The sequence below is a fragment of the Saimiri boliviensis genome, chromosome 9 (genome assembly GCF_048565385.1).
Source record: "Saimiri boliviensis isolate mSaiBol1 chromosome 9, mSaiBol1.pri, whole genome shotgun sequence".
Classification (NCBI taxonomy): Eukaryota; Metazoa; Chordata; class Mammalia; order Primates; family Cebidae; genus Saimiri; species Saimiri boliviensis.
In genome coordinates this window covers 111,634,966-111,657,157 of record NC_133457.1, presented here as the reverse complement: position 1 = coordinate 111,657,157, position 22,192 = coordinate 111,634,966, and positions in this window count along the sequence as shown.

Below are 22,192 nucleotides of genomic sequence, written 5' to 3'. Positions count from 1 at the left end.
CCAACAATATTCTCAACATATGAGGGGTTTACCAGGACGTAACTCCATGGTAAGTTGAGGAGCGTCTACATTTGTTCCTTCATCACCGATTTATTTTATTTAGCATTATGTCATCAAGTCTCATCCATTGCATAGCATGGGCCAGAATTTCCCCATTTTTTGAGATTGAACAATGGTTCGTTGTATGTATATACCACATTTTCTGTATTTGTTTGCATTAGTGGCACAAGGTCAGATATAACCAGGTCCTTGCACGTTTATGTCTTTTTACAAGGTCAGACTTTTATTGATGCTCTTTCAACCACAAAAGCCACAAGCTACATGGAGTCCCCAAAGTGATTATTCTCCTTAGTACCCCACCCTCCATTCACTTGGTCATCGAAGCCATGAGCACACACATTCAAGACAACCTGGAAATCAGTCAATATTACAAGCCATACATAGTAGTATATTAATTAAATATATAAATGTATATTAAATATATACATGCTATAGATAGTATTACAGTATATTAATTAAATATATAAATGCTATAGATTAAACATCCCACATGAAACAAAACAAATGTTTGACATCAAGAGAAAAGGGGATAGGAAAAACGGTTAATAAAGCAGTCCACAGAGAGTGATATGGACAAGGAGAGTGTCCTGGCCGGATCTGGACGGTATCAATGACGTGCAAAGAACAGTCCTTGATTTGGGCAGCCCTTCAGTGGCAAATCTTGGGTGCTGATCACAAGGCACAGCAGACAGTGCCTCTTAAGACAGCTATCTCAAGCTGGCAAAGCTCTGCTCTTTCTATAGCTCCAGGGTCCCTTGGCAATGATAGTCAAAGGGCATGCCCGGTTATGTTCTTATCTGATTATGGACTGTCTCTGTTTATTAGGCAGATATCTGGTCCCTGTTGACATGACACTATTTGAAGTACAAGATGGAGTATTTTCCGAACATGGAGTCACTTATGTCAAGGACACTCTCTACCTGGTTCATCGCTCAGTAGACTCTTGTGTTACTTACACCTTTTGTATATTATAAATAATACTGTTTTGAACACAGGTGTACAGATCTCTCTACAGGTCCCTGCTTTCAGTTCTTTTGGGTACAGATCCAGAAGTAGAATTCCTGGATCATGTGGTAATTCCATTTTTCATGTTTAGAGGATCTGCTTTAGTGTTTTTCCTTGCACCAGGTTTCAATTTCTTCTCATTGTCACCAACACTTGTTATTTTCTGTTTTCTTGTTTCTTCCTTTTTTTTTTTTTTTTTTTGAGAAAGAGTCTTGCTCTGTCACCCAGGCTGGAGTGCAATGGTGTGATCTCAGCTCACTGCAACCTCCGCCTCCCAGGTTCAAGCTATTCTCCTGCCTCAGCCTTCCGAGTTTTTTTTTTTTTTCCTTTTATGATAGCGATCCTAATGGTTGTGAGGTGGTATCTCACTGTAGTTTTGATTTGCTTTTCCCTAATGATTAGCGATGTTGAGCATCTTTGCACGTACTTTATGGCCATTTGTTCATCTTCTTTGGCGAAATATTCATATCTTAGAGAGCCCCTTATTCATTTTATTCATTCTTTAGCTTATTCATCCGTCAGTATTTCTCCAGCACCTATGGTGTGTCAGGTATTGCTCTATGTGCTAAGCTACAATGATGACAAGACAAAACAACCAAACGGAAAACAAGCAAACGAAAGAGATCTGCCTGTCTTCGTCTATTTATAACATAACTCTTGCCTTGGAGGGCTTGTCACGAGAATGAAATAAAGTCATGTGTGTAAACCTCCGGCAGAGGACGGGCCTAAGTCAGCTCCTCCCTGCATCCCCTCCCCACACTTTTTCCTGCATTTTTGCTTTATTGTGTGAATGTCAGTGGCTGGTGCATCTCAGAACCAGGGCCACCATGCCTCCAGGGTCCTGGTGGGGGATTTCCACCCGTGCTTCAGCTTTTCCTCTGAAATATCAGAACACATTTCAAAACACCGAATGTTCATTATTAACCCTTCCATGGAACCATTGTATGTCTAAGCCCCGATGGAACGTCTATGAAGAAAGCTGCTATGTCACAACAACAGCCTGTGTCTGATGCACATATTAGGAACCTTCAATGAAGCAAGAGATACGTCGAGGCTGGAAACAGAAGAGAACTCAAATATCTGCAAGGAAGATGGATGCAGCACGTGAATGGGAGCAATCGAGCATTGACCCTGAGTCGTGAACAACTGGCTAAAATACAAGCGACCATCCATCAACTTCTGGAAACTTCTCCCTATGGAGCGGAAGGGTCTCTCAGCAGTGGCCAAACAAGTCTTCTTGTGTCCTCAGGAGGAGATGAATGGGGCCCTGATAAATGGCCCCTTCTTCTCCAGGCTTCTCCTGGGGGCTTATTTCCATGTGTCCAGTGAGTGGACGGGCGTCAGAGGCTGCCAGCTTTCCCCGTTCTCTGGAGAGATGCATTCCACACTGTCTGCTGCTCCTGGACAGAGAAATTCTGGACGGGAGGGAAAACATGTGAGGCTGCCAGCCCTGGCCTCCTCGTCCATCAGGAGCTCCTCAGGCCCCTGCGTCCCGGCGCCAAGCAGCCCACACAGATGGGTTCTGTTCACTTCTCTCCGGGCGTGCATGCCCCAGATATTGGATTCACCACCAGCTTTGATGTATGGTGGTGGGAGCTGGGACTCTGCCAGGCGCAGATGACTTGGAAGTGTTCAGATGACAGACGACTCTGGGTCTGGGACGGGGCAGGCATGAGCCTCACAATGTACCTTTCTGCTGGAACAGAAGCATCCACAAGGGTCCGGGCCCAGCAGAAAAATGCATCCCCCTGCGGGGATGTGGGGGAGGGGCTGTGACTTCAGCGTGTCCCCATCACACTTCTCTCCATGGCCACCTCCCAGCCTCCTTCTAACAACCTTGCACCCTGACTGTCCCCCGACCCCCAATTCCCAATTTCCTGCAGGCCAACCCTTTGTCCCTTCCCCGGCTGCCCATCCCTGGTATGAAAGCTTCCTTCCTTCTGCCCCATTGAAACTTCTGTTTTCTTAGACCTTATCAAAAAAAACCAGATGCTATTCTTAGAGCTTAACTAATCTGATAAGTGAAGGTGCACCAAGTGTTGAAAGACACATGGCTGTGCAGTTGAGTGAGTGGAATTCCTGTTCAGACGTCATTTCTAATTAGCATGAGAGATTAGGAAGCCATTGTTTCCTGTGATGATAAGACATTGTTTGCACCCAACTGAACGTCTCTCATTGGCTTAACCAAAAGAATGGAAAGGAAACAAGAAAGATGGGAACTTCATCAGTGTGTGGTCCACTGTCCAGTTTTTTTATTCTTTTTTTTTTTTTTGAGATGGAGTATCGTTCTGTTGCCCAGGCTGGAGTGCAGTGGTGCAATCTCAGCTCACTGCAACCTCCGCCTCCCGAGTTCAAGTGATTCTCCTGCCTCAGCGTCCCAAGTAGCTGGGATACAGGCACCCACCACCACACATGGGTAGTTTTTGTATTTTTAGTAGAGATAGGGTTTCACCATATTGACCAGGCTGATCTTGAACTTCTGACCTTGTTATCTGCCAGCCTTGGCTTCCCAAAGTGCTGGGATTACAGGTGTGAGCCACTGGGCCCAGCTGGTCCACTATTATTTAATGCTCTTTCTTTCTCTGAGATGTTCTGTGCTGGTGGATGCAAAAGCATTTTGTAAATTGGCAGGACACAATCTTGGGAAGTGACATTCTCTGGTTTGTCGGTGGAGCAATTTTGTTTATTTTCTTTTCTTTTTGAGACAGGATCTTGCTCTGTCACCCAGGCTGGAGTACTGAGGCATAATCTCAGCTCACTGCAGCCTCGACCTCGCAGGGTTCAAGCCATCCTCCCACCTCTCACCCAAGTAGCTGGGACCACAGGCTTGTGCCACCATGCTGAGCTAATATTTTGTATTTTTTGTAGGGACAGGGTTTCTCCATATTACCCAGGCTGATCTCGAACTCCTGGATGCGAGCAATCCTCCTGCCTCAGATTCCCAAAGTGCTGGGATTGCAGGTGTGAGCCACCACACCCAGCCCAGTTGTGTTTCTGACCCTAAATTCTGATGGTAGGAGGCAGAGTTTTAGCAAATCTCCAAATTCAGGTACCCACTTGAAGCTGGGTAATCCAGACCCCACCAGAATAATTGTAGCTGCTGTATATTGAACGCTTGCCACGGGCCACATCCTATGTCAGGCAGGGCGCTCTAACATACATGTACCACTGACCCTCACTAAACACTGCTGAGACTCAGATTTATCAGCCCATTTTTTTCAGATGGAAAACTTGAGGTTCAGGGACTTTGCCAAAGGCTGCATGGCAGGAAAGAAGCCTGTGCAGGTTGGAGCCTCGCTGGACTCACACGACCCCAGGGTCTGCGTTCTCTCTGTGGCCCATGCTCCTTTCTGCTTTGTGCTGGACTCTCCGTGTAATGCGAATGTGTGTTCCAAATAAGCCCAGCTCAAGGCTTTGCTGTGTTTGTAAAGGGATTTTCTCTGAGACTCACAAAGAACTGTATTTCCTTAGAAGGCAGAATTGCCATGTCTCCTGATGTATCATCTGAGCACTCGGCATGCTCCATCTTCATCTCTCCTTGCCTTTCCGCCTTGTCCTCTTCTCTTCTGACTACCCAGATAAAAAGATCCTCTATTACAAGAAACAAAATCTCCAACACAAAATGATTTAGAAACCTATGAAAAGAGTTTGCTGGCTTTTGTCATTGAAAGCTGCAGCAATAGGGCTAGCTTCAGGTGCAGCTTGATCAAGTTAAGTTGTTCAATTGATGCCATCAGAATCTGGTGTCTTTATATCTCAGCTCAGACAGACTTTCCTTTTGTGGCTGTAGCATTTTTCATCTCTTCTTAGATTCAAGGATTCTGGAAAAGAGTAATCATCTTTGTACCAGCATTCATATATTGATTCATTCATTCGGCAGATATTTAGAGGGTATCACCTTGTTCCAGAGTTTTACTAGTGCTGGGTATACAGGGGGAAAAAACAGACAAAAATCCCTGCCCTCCTGGAGCTTTCAGTCCAGCTGGGGGGACTAACGATAAATGAATCAACAAATAAAAATATCAAAGATGTTGTATTTGGTTACTGCAAAAGTAATTGCTGTTTTTGCCCTTGCTGGCCCTATCTGTGTGAGCCTGCTGGGTCCACATGAAGGAAGAGGGCGGTGGAGATGAGACCCCAGAGTGGGCACCAGGCAGGCTCACGCAGATGGTGCCAGCACAAGTGACATAAGGCAGCCATGGTCTCTATTCACACAGCTATGTCTTCTTGTCTTCTCTGCTAGATCAGGAATTGGCCACCTATCACCCCCAGGCTAAATCCAGCCCACTCAGCCCATTTCTTTCCAGCCCCTGAACTAACAATGGTTTTTACGTCTCACACACACAGACACACACACACACACACACACACACACACAGACACACACAAATACATGGCAGAGATGATACATGGCCCTCAAAGCCTAAAATATTCGCTATCTTGCCCTTTGTAGAAAAAGTTTGCCAAGCCCTGCCCTAGATCACAAGCTAGTTGGAGAAGGACTTTCTTTCTCCCCATCTCTGCGTCCCTCATGTAATTGGTTCCAATGGCAACAACCGATTATATCATGATATGATCAGCCTTCCGTGATTATCAGTGAATAAATACACAGTGTTTTAGAGAGCGCAGAAAGAATTCAGTTTTGCCAACAAGTCTTTCATACAAAGGAGCCATAATAAATGGCTGGCCTTGAGCGTTAGGTTGGACATCTGCCATTTATCCGTGCATACCACCCATTCTATTTCTCTGGATCACAGCACTCCTCCCCACCCTGTTTTCGTTGAGCAAAATTCCCTACTCTCAGCATTTCAGTTTCCTGGGGCATCAGCGGAGGTTCTACAAAGGAGTTCTAGACCTACACAGAGCCAGTCAGCTGAAGTTCTGATTTCTGTTGAAACTCTTGGTCAGGGGATTTCTCTTTTAATTGACTTTGGAAGTGAAAGGAGCTCAGCCTGGGCAGCCTGGGGCCACAGGGTCCTCCCTATGGCGTAGGATCACCTGAAGGTGAGCCCAAGCAGGAAGGCAGAGCTGAGAGGTGGCGAAGGAGGGAGACTGAGTCTAGTGATGCCATTGGACCTCATGCATGTGTCCTTGTCATCCAAGCTTCTGTTCCTGGCTGTATGACCCTAGTAGAATGATGATTGAATCCATTGACTAAATCAGACCACTTCTGAGAATAACTGGGGGTGCTCATCATTATTGTTTTGGGAACAGCATTATGTTGGGACTGTCCCAGGGAAGCCAGGAGGGATGGTCAGCCTGACCCGGGCAGGTTACTTTAGGCCTCTTTATCTCAGATTCTTCATCCAAAGAAGACCTATTTCTAAAGGGATGCAGTGAGGATTAAATTAATGGACGCAGCTCTTAGAAGACTTCCAGGTATCTAATAAATTATTGAAATGTGTTCGCCATTGTTGTTAATAGTGTCTTTTTTATTGTTTGCCCCCATTTAAAATTTCTCTCATGTTTAGAGAATTTTCCGTCTCATAATTTCATGCCTTTCTAAATGAAAACTTAGCATTCAATAAGGCATTTTATAATTAATGACTTAGATTGATTTCACCTGCTTGTAACTAAGATTCATAATGGATAAAACCCTCTAGATGCAACCATGCCTGCAATCGTCTTCTGTACTTTTTAGTTAAATAAACCAATCCTCCATATCCATCTCCTCTTATCTTCTCATGCAGTTTAATTTAGATTCCTGCTGCTTACAGCCGAAGCTTACTAATGAATACACATACATGCTCTCAAAATTGGACAGACAGGAAAGGTGCCTGGAATAGAAAAAAAAAATCATTCTTGTGGCTGAGCACCGTGGCTCAAGCCTGTAATCCCAGCACGTTGGGAAGCTGAGGTGGGCAGATCACTTGAGGTCAGGAGTTGGAGACCAGCCTGGCCAATATGGTGAAACCCCATCTCTACTAAAAACACAAAAATTTGCTGTATGTGGTGGTGTGTACCTGTAGTCCCAGCTACCTAGGAGGTTGATGCAGAAGAATTACTTGAACCCAAGAGGCAGAGGTTGCAGTGTGCTGAGGAACGCACCACTGTGCTCCAGCCTGGGCAATAGAGCCGGACTCCATCTCAAAAATAAAAATAAACAAATAAAACAACATAAAATTATTCTCACATAAAACTTTGAAACTGCAGTTTCTTAAACACGTCTCTCTCCATTATGTAATACTTCCTCCCTCACTCACGAGCCATTTAAACAGACTCCCTGGCTACCTAAAAACAAAGCTAAACACAGGCAATAGGTATTTCATGTCTTACTGCTGGTATTTCTTTCCTGATTGCTGGTTGAGAAAATGGAAATAAAAACTCTAGTCTGTTGTTGCTTCCTTTGGGAGGGCTCTGTGAATGCATTGAATCTTTGTGTGTGCTTTGAACAGGGACTGCCTTTGCAAAAGCCTATCTTCCTTCTCACCTTGGTCTTACCGTTGCCCAAGATCTAGAGCGCTTGGTGAATACACGAAGGGAAAAGAAAATACAGCAAGTTCAAAATGTCATGTAACTCACCAGGGCCTCCCATTCTCTAGAAAATGCACAGCCCCAAGAAGGAGAGGTTCTCTGACTTCAGACCTTTGTGAAAACCCTGAAAGATTTATCCTCTTATCAACATCCCCAGATAATTTATTTGGATAAGATTGAGGGTTTCAACCCAAGAGAAAAAATTATAAACATCTCTGGAAATAGAATTCTCATTCATGCTCAAAGTTTACACTTCTGACACTATTTCCATATGCCCTGTCAGAACGAGGAGGAGGAAGAGGAAGAAAAATGAGGCTTTAAAATCCGGACTTCGCTTGTACTGTATTTTTATAGGCAGGAACAGTGCTCGATGCCACCTTTGAAGTCAGAGCTGAGGGGCCTGTCCTTCTGCAGGGGTTTGAATATAGAGATCCAGGCCATGCCTAGATCAGATTGGGGCCTGTGGGGTTGTCCTTTAAAAAATAAATAAATAAAGGGGAATCCAACTAATACTTTCAGAGAGATCAGTTTTGTGTGAGTGTGACCTTAAATGCTATTTGGAAAATTATTATACAATAAAACTGACCTTTGTGTGGTTCACGGTGCTATGAATTTTAATGTGTGTATAGGTTTGTGTAACCACCACCATAATCAGGATACAGAACAGCTCAATCCTCCAAGGGGGAAAAGAAAAAAAGCCTTATGCCAGCTTCTCAAAGTCACCCCATCCCCTGTCTCATATAATCTCACACCCTTCTTGTCCTGTGTGGTTTCTTTCTTTTCGAGAAAGTCATATAAATGGAAATGTACAGTATGTATTCTTGAGACTGTTTTCTTTCATTCAACATAATGCCTCTGAGAATCAAAGAAGTTGCTGTGTTTATCAATAGTTCATTGCTTTGTATTGCTGAGTGGCATGATCCCAAATGTATCTGAAACAGATCTCAGTCAATTTGGAAAATTTATTTTGCCAAGGTTAAGGACGTGCCTGTGACACAGTCTCAGGAGGTCATGATGGCACATGCCCAAGGTGGTCAGGGCATAGCTTGGTTTTATACTTTTTAGGGAGACATGAGACATCAATTAATATGTGTGAGATATACACTGGTTCTGTCCGGAGAGGCAAGACAACCCCAAGCAGGGAGGGGGCTTCCAGGTCACAGGTAGATAAGAGACAATCGATTGCATTCTTTTGAGTCTGTTTATCCTTTCACTGAAAATGCAATTCACACGTGGGAGGAGGATAGAGGAATAGTCACTTATGCCTTAGTCTGGCTTAGTGAAACAATATGGCAGAGGAAGCAATCAGATTTGAGTTTATCTCAGTGAGCAGAGGGGTGACTGAGTTCTGCCTGTCCTTTGTCCACAAGGAATTGTGGAGGCAAGTTTGCCTGACTCGGGTCCCAGCTTGACTTTTCACTTTGGCTTAGTGATTTTGAGGTCCTGAGATTGATTTTCCTTTCACAGTGGTCTCCCCACTATTTTTTACCCCAGCATCTGATGAAGACCATTTGTGTTCCTTCCATGTTTGAGTAATTATGAAGGGAGCTGCTATAAACATTTGTGCACAAGGTTTTATGTAGACATAAGTTTTCTTTTCCCTGGGGTAAATACCCAGGAGTGGGGTTACTGAATCATCTGGTAAACGTATGCTTAACTTCATAAGGAAACGCAAAACTGTTTTTCACAGTGACTGTGCCATTTTGTATTTTTCAAAGCAATGCATGAGTTCCAGTTGCTCCATAACCTCTCTACCACCTGGTGGTGTCAGGATTTTTATTTTAATTAGCATGGAGTGGTAACTCATTGTAGCCTAATTTGCATTTCCCTAGTGACTAATGGGATAGAATGTTTTATCATCTGTGTGTCTGCCATCCATATATCTTCTTTGATGAAGAGTCTATTCAAGTCTTTGCCAATTCTTTAATTGGACTGTTTTCCTATTGCTGAATTTTGGGAATTCTTTACATATTCTGCATTCAATTCTTTGTCAGATATATGCTTTGCAAAGATTTTTCTCCAAGTAACAAACTTGACTTTTTATTCTATTAATAGAGTCTTACACAGAATAAAAGTTCTTAATTTTATGACAAATATATTATTTCTAACCATTTTTTTCACATGTGCTTTTGGAATCACATCTAAAAGCTGTTTTCCTAACTGCAGATTGCAAAAATTCTTTCTGTTTACTTAGAATCTATTTTCCCATTTGTTTCATGAGTGCTCATAATTGCTTATTGGAGGATTTTTATAATAGCTACTTTAAAGTCCTTGTCAGAAAATCTCTATATTTGTGTCATTTTGTTTTTGGGGTCTATTCATGATCTTTTCCCATGAATATTGGGATTTTCCTCGTTCTTAATAAGCAAGGAATTTGGGGTTTTATCCTGGATATTTTATATATGATGTTATGAGACTCTGAGTCTTGTTCAATCTTGTCCACCAGTATCAGAAGATTGCTTAAGAGCTTGGGCATGAGGAAATGGAGAAAAGAAAAAAAAAAAAAAACCATGGGGATGTCCACACACTCTCTGAGTGTAAAAAGTTCCCTGAACCAGAACTAGAGGGCATCCCTGGGATCCTTCTAGAGCTCTGTCTTTGCCCCAAGGCTCACTTCTGAGTTTTGGGATCAGGTCTGGTGATATCAAAGGGCAAAACATGGCAAAGTCACCACCAGTGCATATGGTTTTGTTCTGTGTCTCCACCACGTCACGTTGAATTGTAATCCCCAGCGCTGGAGGTGGGGCCCGACAGGAGGTGATTGGGTCACGCGGGTGGTCCTTCAGGAATGGTCTAGCACCATCATCTCCATGCTGCTCTCATGATAGTGAGCACATGAGTTCTTGTGAGATCTGGTTGTTTAAAGATGTGTAGCACCTTCCCCCCTCTCTCTTCCTCCTGCTCCTGCTATATAAGACATGCCTGCTTCCCCTTCACCTTCCACCATAAGTCAAAGATCCCCAAGGCCTTCCCAGAAGCAGATGCTGCCATGCTTCCTGTACAGCCTGCAGAACCATGAGCCAATTCTTTTCTTGATAAATTACTCAGTGTGGGAAGTAGAAAAGTTCCTTTTGAAAGTCTCCTTTCTTGTTAAAGAATAAGTGTGCTAATAAATTTGTTAAGTGTTATCCTATGCAGCTGTTAAAAGACATACCACGCTTACAGGCACCTAGTACACTCTATGTCCTTGTACTTTAACCAAGATATCTGTGGATGTGTTCACAGGCATGTCCCAGCTCTCCATGACTTTTACCTGTTTAGAAAAGTTTTAAGTTGTTAGCCAGTTGGGTTTTAGTTTAGATTGTGAGGTCTGGCTCCAACCAACGGAGATCAGACACAGCAGTAAGGACGACCCTAAATGCGTAAGGAACAAACTTGTGTGTATTCCCTTTGTTCTTTGTACTCTCATGGCACAATGGCTACCAGGAGTACCCTTCCTGAAGTCCAGGAAGCAAAAATTGCATTGATGAAAGATCCTTTGTCTCAGTGCTGATTTTTCCTTGCAGCACCCAGTATCCATTTCCAACATCTATTTCCAACACTGTCTCAGGTATTTCTTTAAGTAGTGTGACAATGGACCAACACAAAGTTTCATTTGGTGCAACTTCGCATTCTGACCTTCTTCCCTGATTCACCTACAACTATTTACTTTTCAGAGTCCTCAAATTACTGTTCTGCACTGTCTTTCCAGGTTCTGTCTTTATTCAGTGGGAGAAACAGAGTAGACTATATATACAGCATCTTATGTCAGCCAGAATCTGTAACTATCAGTTTTTGATTTAAAAAACATTTTTTTTTTTTAGTTGGGCTGTCATTTGTTGCACAGGCTGAAATGCAGTGGCATAATCATGGCTCATTGCAATCTCAAATTCTTAGGCTCACACAATCCTCTTGCCTCAAGGTAAGTTTTTCTACTTTTTGTAGAGACAGAGTCTCACTATATTGGCCAAGCTAGTCTCAAACTCCTGGCCTCAAATGGTCTTCCCACCTTGGTCTTCCAAAGTGCTGGAATTACAAGCATAAGCCAATGCACCCAGCCAGTTTTATAAAATAATGATTCATTCATTCATTTAATATATTTATTACAATTATCCTTGTGTCACAACCCCATGTATGTTTGCTACCTCTGCCTCTGGGATGTGAGCTTCTCAAGTTCACCTGCCTGATTTCATTCATTCCGAGTCTATCCCGGGACTTAGCTTAGGATGAGACTTTGAAGAAACCCTTATAATAGTACTTAACATTAGTATGTAGCAAAAGTCAGAAAATCTAACTCAAACTAGTTTAAACATTTTTTTACACTCATAACAGAGAAGTCCAGAGGTAGCAGGCTTCATGACAGGTCGAATCCAGCATTGTGCATGATTTAACATCTCTCTTTCATCTATTTTCTGCAACATTGGCTTCATCTGTGTACTTTAACTTTGGACAATTCTGAGTTCTCATCTGTGGCAGTAAAATTGCTCCTGGATGTCTAGAATGCAGAGCTTCACACCACACAAACTAGGGGAAGGAAAAGGGTCTCTTATTGTATCTACGACATAAGTCTTGAAATTTTTACCATTTCCCTAGTCTTAATTGGTTTTTTAAAAATTGTACTTTAGGTTCTGGGGTACAAGTGCAGATCTTGCAGAGCTGTTGCATAGGTACACACATGCCATGGTTGTTTTCTGCCTTCATCCCCCGTCACATGCATCAGGCATTTCTCCCAATGTTATCCCTCCCCAACCTCCCCACTCTCTGCTCCCCTGCTGTCCCTCCCCTAACCCCTCCATCCCCAACAGACCCCAGTGTGTGGTGTTTCCCTCCCTGTGCCCATTTGTTCTCATTGTTCAACACCCACCTATGAGTGAGAACATGTGGTGTTGGTTTTCTGTTCTTGTGTCAGTTTACTGAGAATGGTGGTTTCCAGATTCATCCATGTCCTTACAAAGGACACAAATCCATCCTTTTTATGGCTGCATAGTATTCCATGGTGTATATGTGCCACATTTTCTTTGTCGAGTCTATCATTGATGGGCATTTGGGTTGGTTCCAGATCTTTGCTATTGTAAACAATGCCACAATGAATATACGTGTGCATGTGTCTTTATAATAGAAAGATTTATATTCCTCTGGGTACATACCCAGTAAAGGGATTGCTGGGTCAAATGGAATTTCTATTTCTAGGTCCTTGAGGAATTGCCACACTGTCTTCCAAAATGGTTGAACTAATTTACACTCCTACCAACAGTGTAAAAGTGTTCCTATTTCTCCACATCCTCTCCAGCATCTGTTGTCTCCAGATTTTTTAGTGATCGCCATTCTAATTGGCATGAAATGGTATGTCAATGTGGTTTGTTTTTTTTTTTTTTTTTTTTTTTTTGAGACGGAGTTTCACCCTTGTTACCCAGGCTGGAGTGCAATGGCGCGATCTCGGCTCACCGCAACCTCCGCCTCCTGGGCTCAGGCAATTCTCCTGCCTCAGCCTCCTGAGTAGCTGGGATTACAGGCACGTGCCACCATGCTCAGCTAATTTTTTGCACTTTTTAGTAGAGACGGGGTTTCACCATGTTGACCAGGATGGTCTCGATCTCTCGACCTCGTGATCCACCCGCCTCGGCCTCCCAAAGTGCTGGGATTACAGGCTTGAGCCACCGCGCCCGGCCGTCAATGTGGTTTTGATTTGTATTTCTCTAATGTCCCGTGATGATGAGCATTTTTTCATATGTTTGTTGCCCTCATATATGTCTTCTTGCGAAAAGTGTCTGTTCATATCCTTTGTTCACTTTTGAATGGGTTTGTTTGTTTTTATCTTGTAAATCTGTTTTAGCTCTGCGTAGATTCTGGATATTAGCCCTTTGTCAGATGGGTAGATTGCAAAAATCTCCTTCCTTGGAGGAGGGAGAGGCATTCTGGTCTTTGATGATTTCATCCTTTTTGCACTGGTTTCTTCCCATCTTCATGGATTTATTTACCTTTGATCTTTGAAGTTGGTGATTTTGGATGGGGTCTCTGAGTGAATGTCCTTTCTGTTGATGTTGAAGTTATTATTATTTTTTTCTTTAGTTTTCCTTCTAACAGCCAGGCCCCTGTGCTGTAGGACTGTTGGAGGGCCACTTCAGACCTTGCTTGCCTGGGAATCACCCCCAAGGGCTGCAGAATGGCAAGGATTGCTGCCTGATCTTTCCTCAGGTAGCTTCGTCCCAGAAGGGTACCCACCAGATGTCAGCTAGAGCTCCCCTGTGTGAGGCGTCTTTTTGGTTATACAGGGGTCAGGAAACTGTTTGAGGAGGCAGTCTGTCCCTTGTCTGCCTGCAGAGGCACTGCTGAACTACCACAGGCTCAGTCCAGCTGCTGTGTAAGCTTCCTCTGGCTTTTGTTTACACAGGTAAGATTAGAACGGCCTCAGCAATGGTGGACATCCTTTCCCCCACTGAGCTCAATCGTCCCAGGTCGAGCTTGATGTGCTGGCTTCGAAACTCTCAAGTGAGGGGGCTTCAGTTTGCTGGTCTTTGTGGGGGTAGGACCCACCAAGCTGTATCCCCTTGTCTTCCTGCTTTCAGCTCTCCCTCTTTCTGGGAAGCAGGAAGCTCCATCCCGCAGGCACTCTAGGCATTAGTCAAAATGTCCACCCACATCTGTGCTGAAAACCCATGGCACTGGCCAGAGCTGCCTCTCAGATCTGTGCTGATAACTCATGGCACTTGTCAGCCCAGGGGGATCTCCTGGTCTGTGGGTTGCAAAGGCCATGGGAGGAGCACAGTATCTGAACCAGAGTGCCAGAGGGCAAAAGCGCCCAAGCCTCCAGCGAGTTGCACTTCCTGGGTGAGGCAGTGCCCTACCCTGCCTCAGTTTGTCCTCCTTGGGCTACACCCAATGTCCAACCAGTCCCATTGAAATGAACCTGGTACCTCAGGTGGAAATGTGGAGATCATTTGCCTTCTGTGTTGCTCTCACTGGGGAACTGTGCTCTGGAGCTGTACCTATTCAGCCATCTTGGCTCAGCCCTCCTTAACTGGGTTTTGTGTTTACCCCTAAACCAATCATCAAAGCCAAAATGATAGAGTGTGCTGATTGGTTTAAGCTAATCTAAACTGTCATATACAGCTGAGTGTGGTAGGACTCCCACTCAAAACACATGCCTGAGAATATAGGAAGTTCACATTTCCCAAAAGAAAATCAGACTATAAATGGGAGGAAGAATAGATGGATGCTATGGAGCAAATCATTTAGATTAATTTTGAACGTCAACATCAAAAAATATTAACTCACCCTGGCTTAATTATTTTAAATCATCTATTGGTTCAGGTAAATAACAAGTCCAGAAATTTGGACATCAGGAGTGGCTTAATCAAGTTCCCTCTCCAATTTATCTCTTATCTTCTGTATTGTACCCTTCTCCTCATGCTGAGCCTGACCTTCCAAAATGACCCAGCAGTTCTGGGATCCAGGTAACCATGTCTTTCCCAATTCAGAAGGAAATTTCCAAAGAAAATATGAGTTTTTCACGGATTGAGCCATATTATGGCAGAGTATTATATGTTGGTTGGCTTACGCCTGGTTTCACTGAATGAATCATTGGTTCATTAAAGTAGGATTACTCTAGTTAGCTTAGACCAATCAGGGTGTACTGCTGTAGTTGGGGGTAGGGTCAGTTTCCCTCAGAGATACGAGCTACCTGGAAGACAGGTGAATATCCACAGAGAGTACTACAAGGAAGGGGCATGGGTGATTTGATACTGGCTAGGCACATACACACACAGAAAAATTGCCAAAACTACCAAGTATAGCTACCAAATCTTTCCAAAGAAGGTAATGAATCTTGTTCATTTTGAAATTCCAGAATGTTCAGTGTATGGCACTTAGTAGGCACTCAATCAATTTTTGATGACTGAATTAATGACTTAAAGCAACCAGGCTCTAAGGAATAAAATTTTAATCACTCTTAAAATAGGATTCACAATTCTAGGACTAATTCTAGTTGTAGGCACTATTACTGAGAGATATACTTTGCTATAGCTGTGTCTATGAAGAATTGTCAAAATATTTTGAAATTAGGCAATAATCTGATATCTATTGAGATTCTGTCTTCTATCTTCAAAAGTCTTTTCTCAGTGAATACAGAGTATTGAGGACAAAGCAAACCAATGTAAAAATATTCATTTCATATCATCTTATCTTGGCTTTCAGGCTAGGGGCTGTCATAAATTGACATGTCACAAAACTCAAAACATGGATAGTTCTTAGGAAGGAAGATGATGGTCATTTATAACACCATGCTCGATAGGTGATTCTGATATCAAAGGCTATTGAATTCCAAGGAGGGTAAAAACTCTTCAGAATTCTTGGTCAAGGTGAGATTTGAACAGAGTACTGAGGATCAGTAAGATCATCCTAAAAGTCAGGGCCAGTGTCAGAGGTTAGGTGAGATGAGGTATGAGGTCTCCAAAGCAAAGACTTAGAATCCAGCAAAGGCAAGGTGTGTGGTACCCAAGACCACTCACAGAACTGATGGCTGGCCGTGAGGGTTCACAGTCCTCAGCATATTGTCATCTCTTGGCTATGATGTATTGCAGAAAAAAGCAAAATCAATAAAGAAAAAAAAATGGTGCATAGGTGAAGTCTAGGAGAAATCAGGCCCAAGCTTCCAAGGGTCTGTCCCATTGAAGTCACACAAGATGTGCTACATTCCCCCAGCAATGCGGTGTGGCAATGCATGGGCAATGTTGTCTACCAGGGAAGATTAGAGACCCAGTGCCTGGGATTTTTATTGGGGGCTGGTTATGGGGCACTCTTGGCCTGGCATGTACCAAAATTCCAGACTCCCAGAAGAAAAACCTGTTTACCAGGAACTATGTTGTTTTGTGTAAAGAGTTTAGGCATAAGATGTCTCAAGCGTCACATGCTGCCTTGACATCTTTGAGCCTCACAGGAACCCAAAACCCTAACCATGCGTTCTCCTACTCTCACCAGATGTGTCCCCCACCCAAAAGGAAAGAGTCTCAGCTGGGCACGGTGGCTCACACCTGTAATCCCAGCACTTTGGGAGGCCAAGGTGGGTGGATCATCTGAGGTCAGGTGTTTGAGACCACCTGACCAACATGGTGAAACCCCATATCTACTAAAATTACAAAATTAGCCAGGAGTGGTGGCACGTGCCTGCAATCCCAACTACTCAGGAGGCTGAAGCAGGAAAATCGCTTGAACCCAGAAGGTAGAGGTTTTGGTGAGCTGCGATTGCACCATTACACTCCAGCCTCGGCAACAAGAGCGAAACTCCATCTCAAAAAACGAAAAAAAAGGAAGTGTCTCTACCTGGCAAGTTCCTCTACTAGCTACACCAGCTGTACCCCATCTGATCCTCAACCTCATGGGTGCACCTGCCTGCCAACCCACAGAATAATTGAAATAAGCCAATTGCATCCTCCTGCAGGGACCAGGGGCACCTCAACCTCTGGTTGCTACAAAGCCTGCCACCCACAGCCCTGGCTGGTTTCTGTGCTCCCCAGCACAGCTCTGCATGGCCCTGCACGGCATGCAATTTCCTCCTCCTCCCGGGTGTTACTAGACGTGACTGATGAGCTGCCACCAAGATTCATCAGGCTGTTGATTGGGCTCAGATCTGCTCCACACATGTGCACACTGGACTCAGTATAAAGGGACAGTAGCTCCTGTTATAAAGTGCACACACTTATCACAGCAGATCCCCAGGAGCAAAGTGAGCCAAGCTGCACGTTTAATCCCTATACTCTCATCAATCACTTCTGCTGACTTCCAAACGGTCAAAGCAAGTCACACGGTCAAACATCAACAGGGTGGGAAGTGTTCTCCACCTGCAGTGTGAAGGCAAGAGAGTCAATATTTGCTGAATGATCATCTAAACTGTCACACAAACCCTGGCCCCGGAGAGTGGCTTGACCAGCTTTAACATTTTGATGAGTCATGATCTAAGAGGCTCTGAGATTGCTATTGCTTTAAAATTAATTAATACATGAAAATAAATGCCAGGATCTGACATCCCCCGAGGATGAGTCAGTGGCAGCGAGTGCAAGTACAGCCCACAGCCATCTGCCAGGAAATTCCAGTCTCAGAGACACCAAGCATGTTGGGCAATTGACCTGGGGGGTTCTGGCCAACCCAGGGACGGGAGATTTGAAATCGTCACTTGCCCCCACAGGTGGAGCCAGCACATGCTTTAATAATTCCAAACTCAACTTTAAACTGCAGCTTCTGTCGTCACCTGGGGACCCCTATCTTTTTAGTTGTTATTGTAGATCAGTTGCCTGCTGCTGCAATAAAGAACTCTCAATGGGTTGCCTGGAACTTCTAACTCAGTGCCGCAGAAAACCTGGTGGATAAACCGGATGGGCTCCCGTTCAAGGGTGATTGGTGCTAGACTCAAGCAGGCAATCCTGGGGTCTTGGCTTCCTGGAGGCAGCCCCCACAGCACATGTGGGCTCACAAGAGGACATTTGCTTCCCCTGCAGATGAGGGTAGTGGTGGTGTGGCTGGGCAGCAGTCAGGATGGAAGGTACTGGACAAACACCCTACTGTATAGCATTCACCTGTATCAACTGGCATCCGTGGAGAGGCGCTTGCCAACTTTCTTTAATGCTTGTTTGGTTCCCAACCACATCCTTACCACTGTACAGTGAAGGGAACGGGGGTGGTTGGTCAGGCATTAGATCAGCCATCATCCCATAATCAAAAAATCAAAAAATAATAGATGTTGGTGTGGATGTGGTGAAAAGGAAACAATTCTACACTGCTGGTGGGGATGAAAACCAGTACAACCACTATGGAAAACAGGGGTGAGAGTCCCCAAATAACCAAAAGTAGAACTACCATTTAATCCAGCAATCCCACTACCAGGTATCTACCAGGAGGAAAATAAGTCATTATGCAAAAAACATACTTGCTCACACATGTTTACAGTAGCATGATTCACAATTGCAAAAATGTGGAACCAATTCAAATGCCCATCAATCAATAAGTGGATAAAGAAACTGTGATCTGTGTGTGTGTGTGTGTGTGTGTGTGTGTGTGTGTGTGCGCGTGTAGTATACATATATATATACTACTCAGCCATAAAAAGGAATGAATTAATGGCATTTGCAGCAACCTGGATGGGATTGGAGACTACTGTTCTAAGTGAAGTAACTCAGGAAGGGAACCCAAACATTGTATGTTCTCACTCCTAAATGGGAGCTAAGATATGAGAATGCAAAGGCATAACAATGGCACAGTGGATTTTGGGGACTCAGGGAGAAAGGGTAGGAAGGGAGTGAGGGATCAAAGACTACAAATTGGGTTCAATGTATACCGCTCAGGAGCTGGGTGCACCAAAATCTCACAAAGAACTTATTCATAGATCAGGCTTCCTCAAATTGGAGTATTCACACCCCAGGGGATACATGACAATTGTCTAAGAGTTCAGAGGCATAGACAGTTTTAAGATCATCAATTTCCAGACCCTCTATTCACATGTGTCCTATTTTTCACTTCCTCCTTCACAAATATCCTCTTTCATTATGTTAAAAAATGGATTATCCGTCAGGATACTAACACAAAACAGAAAGCATCTTCGAATTGGGTAATTTGAGGACGGTTTAATAGAGGAAATGTTTATAAACGTGTAGGTGAAGTAAAGAAAGCCACAGAGGATGGTGCAGCTCTCTGGGGATAGGGGGGCCCTGTGCAGAGTTAGAGAAGAAAGAGGTTTCTAGAATCTGGAGACAGGAGAGGCTGTGTAGACTGTGAAGGAGCTGTAACCTTCCTCAGAGAGATGCAGCCACCCTAGGTCACCCCACAGGTGGAGCCCAGCTTTATTCTTCCCTGCCCTCACTTCCAACTACTGTCAGGAAACATGACCTGGAGGCTGCGGGGAAGGGAGCCCGTCACTATGGTCCATGCAGCCAGCATCCCAGGACAGAAGCAGGATGGGGAAGGGTGGATGGTGGAAGACGTCCTCACACAACAGCCATCACCCAGCCTGCATCTTACAAAGGTGTCTTCCCCTGCTGGGAAAAGTCCTTCGGGGCACCGGGCAAAGACACATTTTGAAATATTAGCCTGGGCACTGAGAACATAAACATCTCTGATAACTGGGTACTCCCCATCTGGGTCTAGAACTGGAACCACATCCTTTTATAGTCAGATTGTTTTCAATCTTCACTTTCACTGAAATTGAAGAGGAACCTAATAGGGATGTCAGCTCATAGATTATCCAAAATATTTTTATTATAAATCACTGTTTGATTTTTGGCACATAACCTGGAAGGAGTCCAAACAAGTGCATGGCTTCCAGCAGAAGGCCCCCCATTCCCATCTGCCTGTTTATGTGAACGAATGCTCAGTGCTTACGCCAACAAAAACAAAAACGGTGTGAATAAAATTGATGATGAAACCTGCCTCCTTAAAATAACAAGTAATATTCATGAATACATTAATGGAAAAAAAAGAGTCCCAGCTATCATACTAAGAGAAGAATAGCCAAAGAATTTTACTTTTCTCCGATTAATAATTCTTTATCCTGAGCTCTGCCATACCTATGCTGCTTTGATCAATTGTGCTCTATGAACAAGCAGAATGATCATTCATAATGATAAGTTTTTTAAAAAACTTATTTTAAAATGTAAAGACTTAGAGTCAGAGACTTTTTTAAATTTAAATTTATGAGCATATTTTTGTTGCAGTCAGTGATATGTGATAATCAATAAAAAAAACTCCTAAGAATAAAACTATGATACATTATGATCAAATGGCTCTAGGGGAGTATAAGTTCAAGGAGAAAAAAGAACAATGCAAAATTCCTAACCCTGCAAAGCTTCTGTGTATTTTTTTTTAATTAGTTATGGCAGGTATCAAATCACAATGGTATTGAGCCTCAGTTGGACATTCTTTAAGTTTTATTACAGTTTTCTCTTAACATAGCCAGTATTTACAACATGCTGATAATTTTACCCATTTATTTATTTATTTTACATAAGTAACTGTCTTAAAAATATAAAATATATATGCAATTTATAAATATATAATTACATTCAGATATAAATTTAGACTCATAAAAATTTTAGTTGGTAGCTTAGGAACGCAGAAGTATAGACATGATTTTTCAAGTTGAAAGAGATGTAGGAGATGCATCTGCAGAAGTCAGCAGGGTCAGATCTTTTTTTTTGAAGGACCTTGTTTGCTTATTACATGCTGGGAAAACAAGGAGCGAACTAAGCTAAAATTCACAGAGGATGTCAAAGGACGTCTACTTCCGGCGTCCAGTGACAAGGTGATAATGTGCTGTCGGAGAAGGAAAGGATTGCTATGGGCCAGGGTGATCACAATGGGAGGCGGAGAGGAACTGAGATTAACCTAGGACCTGGAGGAGCATGTGTGAATCAGATCTGAGTCTTGGAGAAAAAGTTGCCAGGGAAGCTGAGAAAAAGAGGAGTGACATAAGGAGCCTGGAGTCCTCCCACTGGCGAACAGATCAGCCGGGTGACACTCAGTTACTCTCAACCATGACAATAGTAATAATATTAGTAGTCAACATTTATTGAACACTGTTTTTAGGCATTGGTCTGAGACATCTGGATATACAGATTTAGGCTCTGGGATCCTAGCACCCATCCTTGGCCACTACTCCACACGGCTTCTCTTGTGTTTCTTGGGTTGTTATTCATGTAATCTTCCTTCCTTCCTTTTTTTCTTTCTTTCTTTCCCTTTTTTTTTTTCCTGGAGTCTCGCTCTGCCACCCAGGCTGGAGTGCACCGGTGCATCTCAGCTCACTGCAACCTCCGCCTCCTGGGTTCGAGCAATTCTGTCTCAGCCTCCCAAATAGCTGGGATTACAGGCACACACCACCACGCCCAGCTAGTTTTGTATTTTTAGTAGAGACAGGGTTTCACCATGTTGGCCAGGCTGGTCTCAAACTCCTGGCCTCAAGCAATCTGCCTGCCTCAGCCTCCCAAAAGCACTGGAATTACAGCCGTGAGCCACTGTGCTCAGCCCCTTTTTTCTTTCTTTTTGCAAATAATTGTTGCATATTGACACAGGCCAAGCCATTGGATATCTTTATTCATCTTAACTGTTGCTAAGTTCTCATCTGCATTGCTTTCCTTAGAAAAGCCTTGCTCTTGGCATGGTTTGATTCTCCCCTTCTTGCTTAGGAAGGAGTGGTGACTCCCTTCTCCTAGCCTTGGAAGGGAACCATGGTCTCTCTGCTCCAGGGTCCAACTAGTCCTGGCTAATTCTTTGGGTGTCCACTGTAGAGGGGACAAAACTCCACTTTCAATCTCTTAGGGTCCCAGTTGGGCTCTAGAATGAAATTGACATAGATTAAGAAGAGAAAAGCATACAAATTTATTTAGTACAAGTTTTATGTGGCACGGGAGCCGTCTTAAGGAAATAAAGACCCAAAGAAGTAGTGAGAGTCAGTCCCTCACATGCTGAATTGGACAGAGAATAGTAAGTTGTAAAAAAGCAGCTCACTCATGTGGGGCGGCTGAAAAGATAAGAATTGTTTTAACAAGGTCTGTATAGGATTATCTCGGCTAGGACTCCCCATCGAAGAATGTCTCTTTTCTCCTGGTACAAGGAGGGCATTTTTCACATGGGAATTTTTAATCTCCTGTCTTGAGGAAGAAAATGTGAGATCAGAATGCCCTTCTTGCATCTG